This window comes from Gossypium hirsutum, chromosome A10 (genome assembly GCF_007990345.1).
Source record: "Gossypium hirsutum isolate 1008001.06 chromosome A10, Gossypium_hirsutum_v2.1, whole genome shotgun sequence".
Taxonomy (NCBI): Eukaryota; Viridiplantae; Streptophyta; class Magnoliopsida; order Malvales; family Malvaceae; genus Gossypium; species Gossypium hirsutum.
The window spans coordinates 42,272,637-42,284,079 of NC_053433.1; the positions used below are offsets into that span (position 1 = coordinate 42,272,637).

General features: G+C 38.5%; 1 non-coding gene across 1 annotated transcript; it reads left to right on the plus strand.

The window, feature by feature from the left end:
* Positions 1-9,267: 9,267 nt before the first annotated feature.
* On the plus strand, positions 9,268-9,374 carry LOC121208705 (small nucleolar RNA R71). Its single transcript, XR_005903835.1, has one exon. It is a non-coding gene; the product is annotated as a small nucleolar RNA R71 (small nucleolar RNA).
* Positions 9,375-11,443: the final 2,069 nt, after the last annotated feature.

Here is an 11,443-nt window from a genome sequence, read left to right on the forward strand (position 1 = left end):
TCAAATCTCGCCCCCATTATCTCCTCAACTAACAAGTTCAAACTCTACTCAACCAAGCAGAGTTTCGGTCAAACATAGCTTCCTCCCAGGACCATCAATAAAAATAATCTCCATATGCACAAGTAGGGATTCGAACCTTAGACCCCTTGCACACTCCACATGCCACTTACCACTTGCCTAGCAGGTTTTTTATGTCATACTTTACTCACATTAATTTAAGAGTCTACTAGCTGGAGACAAGGGTTTATTCAAGTAGAAGCAAAATTTTTGCTCATGCCAAGGCATGAACCCATCACCTATTAGACACTCTCAGAGCAGTAAACCACTAAGGCAAAATACATCCATATCACAAACATACAAAAATAATTTTAACAGGGGTTTTCGGGATTTGGGGCGTTACAGGACTAAATCAAGATCTCAGAGAATTTTTCACAAAATTTAAAATTTTTTCTTTAATATAGGGGTCCCATGCTTGTGTGAGTATGTCTTGTGGCTCACACGGTCAAGTAACATGCCCATGTCTGTAACACCCTAACCCGTATCCGTCACCAGATTAGGGTTATGAGGCATTACCGAATCAATACACAGCTTAAGAGAGAAACAATCATTACTATTCATGTTTAAGGTAATATAAACTCAATTATACGAATCATATGTACATCTTCTTTATAGCATTCAAATAATTGAATTATAACATAGCTTAATACATGAAAAATTCCATGCGCATACCTTAAGACATTCAAACACATATATAGACTACATGCCAATATATATTTAATGCGCATTTTAGAATATCACTATGAACTATTTAATGAGCACAAAATACAAACCATAGTACACCCCATTCGCATACTAATTATCACACATAAATAACACTCACATAACCAAGTACACATGATCATACCATTTGTAACACCCCTTACCTGAGACCGTCGCCGGAGTCGAGCACGAGGCGTTACTTGACTTAACTTATTAATTAGGGGCATAAAATTTTCTTTTAAAATTAATTTATTTACATCCATTCAATATGTCTCTAAAAAGGGCCCTCGAGACCCTAAAACATTCAATTGAAACGGTTCGGGACCAAATCGAGAACATTAAAATTTTTTCGAATACTTAGACAAATCAAAAAAAATTATTTCATTATTCCTTATAAAACTGCCCACCTGCGTCATAGTCACTAAATAAATCACAACTCGAGTCACAAAACTTAAAATTTAAATTCGTGAATTTTCCCTGAAACTAGACTTATATATCTTCTTACTATTTTTTTCTAGAATTTTTGGTTTAGCCAATTAGTACAGTTTATTAGTTAAAGTTTCCTCTATTGCACTGTTCGACTACTCTGACCTCTCCTCACTACGAATCAGTTTTTTCCCTGTAAAGAATTCAAATAACCATGTCGTTTATTTATCTTGAAAGTAGATTCACTAAGGAATCTAGAAATATAAACTATAACTTCTAATTCTTTTTTGTAAACTTCTAAATGAATTTATAAAGTCAGAATAGGGGATTCAGAAATTGCTCTAACCCTGTCTTACTAAATTTCAGATATCTCTTAATATACACTTCTTTTGCTTACTATGTTTCTTTCATATGAAAACAGACTCAATAAGCTTTAATCTATGTCTCATTAATCACCTAATTTCATTTCTACTATTCTTGGTGATTTTTCAAGATCACATCACTGCTGCTGTTCAATATTGTTTTAATGCTAATTTCATTTTTTCATGATTTCTTTGTATTAACTACCATTTAGGCATATATAACACCGAAACATGTTCTTCATTAGCCATTTCAATAGCTAATCATTATCAAATATTTACATACCAATATTTAGCCATATCATAAGGACATACACACAAAATGGCTAAGTCCCTATACATGCCATAAACTAGAACGTTTGTAGACGAAGATAACCATTTGGTAACTTGATAGTTGATAGTGTGAAGTGATCTCCGCCGACCTCCAACCCGAGCTTGCTTTTAAGTACTCTGAAACATGGGAAAGTGAAAGAAGTAAGCTTATAAAGCTTAGAAAGTTCACATGTAAAATAATAAGCATTAGCAATTAATTTAGCTTACTACTATGCTGTCATAATTTGCTTAAATAATGTTTAGTTCTTACTTTCCCATCTTACTCATCGGTAATCTTGCCAAAGGCTCAGAATACAAAAGGCACCGACACATGTTTCTGTAAGAACTTAATTACAACCCCAGCATCGTTAGTCGGATAAGCTTCAGCTTCAACCCACTTGGACATATAGTCTACTGCTACCAATATATACTTGTGACCAAAACATGGAGGGAAAGCACCAAAAAGTCAATACCCTATACATCGAACAATTCTACCTCAATGATGTTTGTTCGAGGCATCTCATTTTTGTTGGTGATATTTCCAACCCTTTGACATCGGTCACAACTCTTTACGTATATGTATGCATCCTTGAATAGTGTTGGCCAAAAGAATCCGGCTTGCAATACTTTGGCCGCTGTACGAGTACCTCCAAAGTGTCCCCTACTCGAAGCTGAGTGACAATGGTATAAAATCTTTTGTACTTCATCTTCTGCCACACATCTCCTGATCATCTGATCTGCACACCTTTTAAACAAATATGGCTCTTTCCAGAAATAGTACTTCACATTCTGAAAGAACTTCCTCTTTGTTGATACATCTTATTGATTTGCATCAAACCACAAGCTAAATACTTTGCAATATAAGCAAACCAGTGGGTACTATGGACATGACATACCTTCAGTATGTGTTCATTTAAAAACGTTTCCTGAATTGGTATAATAGGAGAATTCCCTTCTTGAGGCTCTAATCTGGACAAGTGATCTGCTACTTGGTTTTTTACTCCCTTTCGATCTTGAAGTTCTAGATCGAACTCTTGAAGCAGAAGCACCCACCAGATTAGTCTTAGCTTAGCATCTTTCTTGGCAAGTAAGTACTTGATTGCTGAGTGGTCTGTATAAACAGTTACTTTGGTACCTACAAGGTAAGATCAAAACTTTTCAAAAGCAAATACAATAGCAAGTAACTCTTTTTCTGTTACCGTATAGTTCAGTTGAGCTCCTATAAGAGTCCGGCTTGCATAGTAGATGGGATGAAACAATTTATTCCTTCTTTGGCCCATGACAGCTCCTATCGCGAAATTGCTTCCGTCACACATTAATTCAAATGGTAGATCCCAGTCTGCTGTCACAATTATGGTGTGACAACCCTAGCATCGTTGGTCAAATAAGCTTCAGCTTCGACCCACTTGGACATATAGTCTACTGCTACCAATATATGCTTGTGACCAAAAGGCGAAGGGAAAGGACCAAGAAAGTCAAAACCCCATACATTGAACAATTCTACCTCAATGATGTTTGTTTGAGGCATCTCATTTCTGTTGGTGATATTTCCAACCCTTTGACATCGGTCACAACTCTTTACGTATGCGTATGCATCCATGAATAGTGTTGGCCAAAAGAATCCGGCTTGCAATACTTTGGCGGCTGTACGAGTACCTCCAAAGTGTCCCCCACTCGGAGCTGAGTGACAATGGTATAAAATCTTTTGTACTTCATCTTCTGCATACATCTCCTGATCATCTGATCTGTACACCTTTTAAACAAATATGGCTCTTTCCAGAAATAGTACTTCACATTGTGAAAGAACTTCCTCATTTGTTGATACATCTTATCGATTGGCATCAAACCACAAGCTAAATAGTTAGCAATATCAGCAAACCAAGGGGTACTATGGTCATGACTTACCTTCAGTATGTGTTCATTTGGAAACGTTTCCTGAATTAGTATAATAGGAGAATTCCCTTCTTGAGGCTCTAATCTAGACAAGTGATCTGCTACTTGGTTTTCTACTCCCTTTCGATCTTGAATTTCTAGATCGAACTCTTGAAGTAGAAGCACCCACCAGATTAGTCTTGGCTTAGCATCTTTCTTGGCAAGTAAGTACTCGATTGCCGAGTGGTCCGTATAAACAATTACTTTGGTACCTACAAGGTAAGATCAAAACTTGTCAAAAGCAAATACAATAGCAAGTAAATCTTTTTCTCTTACCGTATAGTTTAGTTGAGCTCCTGTAAGAGTCCAGCTTGCATAGTAGATGGGATGAAAAACTTTATTCCTTCGTTGGCCCATTACAGCTCCTATCGCGAAATTGCTTCCGTCACACATTAATTCAAATGGTAGATCCCAATCTGCTGTCACAATTATGGTGTGATAACCCTAGCATCGTTGGTTGGATAAGCTTCAGCTTCGACCCACTTGGACATATAGTCTACTGCTACCAATATATACTTATGACCGGGAAAGGACCAAGAAATTCAATACCCCATACATTGAACAATTATACCTCAATGATGTTTGTTTGAGGCATCTCATTTCTCTTGGTGATATTTCCAACCCTTTGGCATCGGTCACAACTCTTTACGTATGCGTATGCATCCATGAATAGTGTTGGCAAAAAGAATCCGGCTTGCAATACTTTGGCCGCTGTACGAGTACCTCCAAAGTGTCCCCTACTCGAAGCTGAGTGGCAATGGTATAAAATCTTTTGTACTTCATCTTCTGCCACACATCTCCTGATCATCTGATCTGCACACCTTTTAAACAAATATGGTTCTTTCCAGAAATAGTACTTCACATTGTGAATGAACTTCCTCTTTGTTGATACGTCTTATTGATTTGCATCAAACCACAAGCTAAATACTTTGCAATATCAGCAAACCAGTGGGTACTATGGACATGACATACCTTCAGTATGTGTTCATTTAAAAACGTTTCCTGAATTGGTATAATAGGAGAATTCCCTTCTTGAGGCTCTAATCTGGACAAGTGATCTGCTACTTGGTTTTTACTCCCTTTCGATCTTGAATTTCTAGATCGAACTCTTGAAGCAGAAGCACCCACTAGATTAGTCTTGGCTTAGCATCTTTCTTGGCAAGTAAGTACTTGATTGCCGAGTGGTCCGTATAAACAGTTACTTTGGTACCTACAAGGTAAGATCAAAACTTTTCAAAAGCAAATAATTCTTTTTCTGGTACCGTATAGTTCAGTTGAGCTTCTATAAGAGTCCGGCTTGCATAGTAGATGGGATGAAACAATTTATTCCTTCATTGGCCCATGACAGCTCCTATCGCGAAATTGCTTCCGTCACACATTAATTCAAATGGTAGATCCCAGTCTGCTGTCACAATTATGGTGTGACAACCCTAGCATCGTTGGTCAAATAAGCTTCAGCTTTGACCCACTTGGACATATAGTCTACTGCTACCAATATATGCTTGTGACCAAAAGACGAAGGGAAAGGACCAAGAAAGTCAAAACCCCATACATTGAACAATTCTACCTCAATGATGTTTGTTTGAGGCATCTCATTTCTGTTGGTGATATTTCCAACCCTTTGACATCGGTCACAACTCTTTACGTATGCGTATGCATCCATGAATAGTGTTGGCCAAAAGAATCTTGCTTGCAATACTTTGGCCGCTGTACGAGTACCTCCAAAGTTTCCCCCACTCGGAGCTGAGTGACAATGGTGTAAAAGCTTTTGTACTTTATCTTCTGCCACACATCTCCTAATCATCTGATCTGCACACCTTTTAAACAAATATGGCTCTTCCCAGAAATAGTACTTCACATTGTGAAAGAACTTCCTCCTTTGTTGATACGTCTTATCGATTTGCATCAAACCACAAGCTAAATAGTTAGCAATATCAGCAAACCAAGGGGTACTATAGACATGACTTACCTTCAGTTTGTGTTCATTTGGAAACGTTTCCTGAATTGGTATAATAGGAGAATTCCCTTCTTAAGGCTCTAATCTGGACAAGTGATCTGCTATTTGGTTTTCTACTCCCTTTCGATCTTGAATTTCTAGATCGAACTCTTGAAGCAGAAGCACCCACCAGATTAGTCTTGGCTTAGCATCTTTCTTGGCACGTAAGTACTTGATTGCCGAGTGGTCCGTATAAACAATTACTTTGGTACCTACAAGGTAATATCGAAACTTGTCAAAAGCAAATACAATATCAAGTAACTCTTTTTCTGTTACCATATAGTTTAGCTGAGCTCCTGTAAGAGTCCGGTTTGCATAGTAGATGGGATGAAAAACTTTATTCCTTCGTTGGCCCATGATAGCTCCTATCGCGAAATTGCTTGCGTCACACATTAATTCAAATGGTAGATCCCAGTCTGGTGTGACAATTATCAGTGTCATAACTAATCGACTCTTCAAATCCTTGAAAGCCTTTAAGCATTCATCATTGAACTTGAACGTCGTGTCCGTCTCCAATTATTTGCATAAAGGTTTAGGAATTTTGGAAAAGTCCTTGATAAATCTTCGATAAAACCCAGTGTGACCCAAGAAGCTCCTAAAACCCTTTACAAATGTTGGAGGTGGGAGTTTCTCGATAACATCTACCTTTGCTTTATCTACCTCGATTCCATGTCTCGTTATCCGATGCCCTAGAACAATCCCTTCTCGTACAATGAATGGCACTTTTCCCAATTAAGTACTAGGTTCGTTTCTTCGTATCGTCTTAGTACCTTAGCTAGATTGGTTAAGCAATCATCGTAAGTATCTCTGAACACTGAAAAATCTTCCATAAAAACTTCCAATTTCTTTTCAACCATGTCAGTAAAAATAGACATCATACATATTTGAAATGTAGCAGGTGCATTACATAAACCAAATGGCATAATCTAAATGCTAATGTACCATACGAGCAGGTGAACGTTGTCTTGTGCTGATTTTCTGGTGCTACTATAATCTGATTATATCCCGAGTATCCATCGAGAAAACAATAATAGTCTCTCCCAGTGAGTCTATCCAGCACTGGTCCAAGAACGGCAAAAGAAAATGACCTTTCCCAGTCACCTTGTTCAGCTTCTGGTAATCGATGCAAATCTTCCATCCCGTAATTGTTCTAGTTGGTATCAAGTCATTATTCTCGTTCTCTACGACTATGATACCTCTTTTCTTTGGCACGCACTGGACTGGACTTACCCACGAACTATCTGAGATGGGATAAATCATACCTGCATCTAACCACTTGATAATCTCCTTTTTCACCACGTCTTTCATGATGGGGTTCAGTCTTCGTTGTCCATCAATCGTCCCTTTTTCATCATTTTCTAGGATAATTTTGTTCATGCATACAAATGGACTAATACCGCAGATATCGGCTACAGTCCATCTGGTAGCCTTCTTGAATTGTTTCAACACCAAGATGAGTTTCTCTTCTTGCTCAGTAGTTAATTCTGTTGAAACAATCACAGGCAAAGTAGAAGCGTTACCTAAATAAACATATTTCAAATGTGAGGGTAGTACCTTCAGTTCTAACTTAGGTGGCTCCTCGATTGAAGCTTTTGGTTGGGCATACTCCCTTTTCTCTAACTCCAAAGATTCAAAGCGGGATTGTGGATTAAACCCCCTTTGATTAGCTTCTAACAAAGCTACATATTCATCCTCCTCTTCATCATTTGGAGGATCTGATGTCAGAATTTGTTCCAATGGATCTTCAACATAGTTGAGCTCCTTTTCCACTATTAAATCCTCTAAATTGGATACTGTAGAACAATCATCAATTATATCAGGAAATCGCATAGACTTAAAAACATTAAATGTTACCTGGTCATCCTGAACTCGCATCGTAAGCTCGCCCTTTTGCACATCTATAAGGGTCCTTCCGGTTGCTAAGAATGGTCTTCCTAGGATAATCAGCACTTCTTTGTCTGCTTCAAAGTCTAGGATAACAAAATCAGCAGAAAAGATAAATTTATCTACACTTACCAATACGTCCTCGATTTTTCCATCTGGATATGCTAACGATCTATCTACTAGTTGAAGTGTAAACGTAGTAGGTCTAACTTCACCTATCCCCAACTTTCTAAATATTGACATAGGCATCAAGTTAATACTCGCACCTAAGTCACATAATGCCTTACCACAAGATGTTGCTCCAATGTTGCAAGGTATGGTAAAACATCCAAGATCTTTCAGCTTTGGGGGTAGTTTGTCTTTAAGATATGCGCTGCATTCCTTCGTCAAAGCTACCGTCTCAAATTCTTCAAGTCTTCATTTTTTGGACAGGATATCCTTCATAAACTTGATGTAATTCAGCATTTGTTCAAGTGCTTCAACCAACGGGATGTTGATATGAAGTTGCTTGAGTACGTCTAGGAATTTCTTGAATTGGATTTCCTGTTTCTATTTCTAAAGTCTTTGAGGGTAGGCTAGTGGAGGTTTCTTTACTAGAACTGGTTGATTCATTCTCTGCGGCAATTCTGCATCTAGCGGAGTCGTTAGTTGATCAGAATTAGCTGGTTCTGGAATTACCTTGTCAGGTTTTACAGATTTTGGTTCTTTTGTAATTGGAATTTCAACACTCAGTTGAACTTCCTCTGAGTCTTGAGCACCAACTAGCTCCTTTTTAGCTTCGATAGTGTTGGGCTCTACTGTCTTTCGGCTCCTCAATGTCAATGCTTTACAATGTTCTTTCCCCAGATTTCTTGGATTCTCATTATCATTAGGTAAAGCACCTTGTGGTTAGTTCCTGAGTTCAATAGCAAGTTGGCCCATTTGGTTTTCTAGATTATTCAATGTAGCTGCTTGGCTTTGAATTAAGGCATCATTCTTCACCATGTATGCCTTCAATAAACTCTCTAAGCTATTGGATGATTCAGCCTGAGCTGGTTTCTAAACTTCTTGGGAAAAACTAGGCGACTGAGTTGGTCTAGGTTGGGCGTAGTTGTTACTGGTTCCAGCCCTTTGGTTACTCTAGGAAAATTCGGGTGGTTTCGCCACGATGGGTTGTATAAGTTGGATTGCAGTCCTCGCCTTCCTCGATTTTAGTTCTGGTTACCCATGTAATATACGGATTCGGGGTTTGATGGACATTCTTCAAACAAATGTCCTTCCCCACAATAAACACAGGCTATACCCTCAAATTGGTAAGGTGGTTGGGCTGCAAAACTATTAGACCCATTAGTAGTAAGATTCTTAAGCATTGAGGAAATTAAAGATACCTGAGATGCGAGTGAAGTAAGAGCGTCCACTTCATGTATTCCAGCGACTCGTCTTCCTAACGTGGCTCGATTGGTCGGCCATTGATAATTGTTACTGGCAATCCTCTCGATGATTTTGTAAGCTTCATTATAAGACTTAGAAAGGAGAGCACCATTAGCAGAAGCGTCCACTACTATCCTCGTGTAAGCATTGAGACCATTATAAAATGTCTCAAGTTGAATGTAGTGTGGGATTCCGTGATGAGGGCATTTCCTTAGTAGTTCTTTGTATCGTTCCCATGCCTCATACAAGGATTCATCATCCATTTGTTGGAAGGCAGTGATCTCGTTCCTCAATTTAGCATTCTTGCTTGGCGGGAAATACTTCATGAGGAATCTTTCGGCTAACTCTTGCTGTAACGCCCTGATTTTCGAGATTTTCTGGGTTTCTGTAATTTTTGGTAAATTTTGAAATTTTGGTGTTCTGAATATTGGAATTGTGTTTAAGTGTGTTAGTGGGCCTTTAGAAGGCCCAAGCCTAAGTTAAACACGGTAAAATATCAAGGTTGGATTTTAAGTGAATAGGAGACTTGGTTAAGTGGGCTTTTAAGAAGAACTTCGTAAATTATGATGCAAATAAGGCCTTGGTAAAGTGGCAAGGTGGCGCCACTAAGTTCCTAAAAAAATGGCGTCTGGGAAGGAATTAAAGGTCCAGGGTTCAAGTTGCGAGGTGGGCATATGGTTACTTTTAATTTTATGTGATCACTTAAGTGAATTTCGGCAAGGGCCTTAGGGAGGTTGGGCCGATTGTTTTAGTTGAAATTAGGGTTAGGTCCTTTTCTTTTTCTGTCTTGGAGAATTAGGGTTAGCCACCTGAAAGCTTTCACTGCCATTCATCCTTTCTGAGTTCTCACAAAAGCCAAAAACGCAAATTCCTTCTCCTTGGTGCCGATTTCTTCTTCCTATCTTTTCCTCCATTTTCTTTCTTCCTTTTTGATTTTTCTTCTGGCCGAAACCTTTTGATCACCTTACTCACCTCCTCTGTCAATCCCATCCTCCACAAAATGTCCATAGCCGATTGCCATAAAAGCCGAAATCTCGAAAACTCACTTCTTATGGCAATTTCTCCAAGCCAAAATCCTTCAGTTATTTTTGTTCTTTTTGATCAACTTTCATCTTCTCTAAACCCTTAGTATCTGTTGGCTACATTACTTCAAAGTTATAGCTTCAAATCGTCATCTTTTTTATCACTTAAAAAGCCGAAATACCATAGATTTAGGGACTCATAGTCGAAACTTTAGATCTCCTGGATTCGAGTTCTAACTATCGTTTAGAGGATAGATCTACATCAGATCTGCGTAGAAATCAAAGAGGAATAAGTGGTAAGTGCTCATCACCTCATATCTAGTCTTATATTACAATTTAGAAAAGCCAAAGTCCCTAAAATCTAGGGAGGCTGTCGATTTGGGCATAGGGCTTTAAGGGTCTTTAATCGACAATTTATTTTGGTGATTAGTGTCTTCATGAGGTTTGATCGAAGTCTTGGATCTTTGGAACAACTAGACTTAGATCTAGTAATCGGTTCTCGGCATAAAGGTAAGATTCTAAAGGCTCTAGGGGCATGGTTCAAATATGGGTTGCTGAATATTAGGATTGGTTGTTGTGGGGTTGCAATCTAAGAATTGTGGTAATTAATTGTAGGACATCGTAAAGGATCTCAGTAGAAGTTGTCGCGAAACAAGTGCATATCGAACAACCTCTCAAAGTTCAATTCGACAAAAGCCGAAATGCCAAAATTCTGGCATTTCGTGGGCTTGTGAGTGCGCGAGTGCTCACAAGACGTTTAGGAATCATTAGATCTGAAATCGCAAAGTGGTAAGTTAGTCATGTGTGAAATTTCGTGCACTTCGGTAATTGGGCCTCGATAGGCTAAAATTGGGCCCAATGGGCTTACGGGCCCATACAGGTTAATAAAAATATATATATTTTTAAAAAATAGGCATAAGTATGTTCTGTTAGACTCTAGAATCGAAACTGCTTAAACTGGTAAACTGGTCATAAAACTTGAGTTAAATGGGCTTAAATTGCTAATGGACACTGTAGCGCCTATTAGGGGTTTTAGGGCCTAATGGCTAAAATTGTGAAATTGAGATAATAAATTACTGCGATGACAAATGGGCTAGTAAGGACCGTAACATTCATGAGAACCCGAAAAACTGATAAAAGTACTGAAATACCTTTATATGTGGAAAGTTTACGGTTTTACCCCTAGGAGCAAAATTACTGTTATACCCTTAGGGTTAAGGTTGACCTGAATGCATATTTGACTGTTACTATTTACTGCATGCCATGTTATTATTATCTGATGCATGGGACTGGGTTATTGATAGAGGAAGTACTGAAAGTGGCTTGACCACGTACTAGAGGCT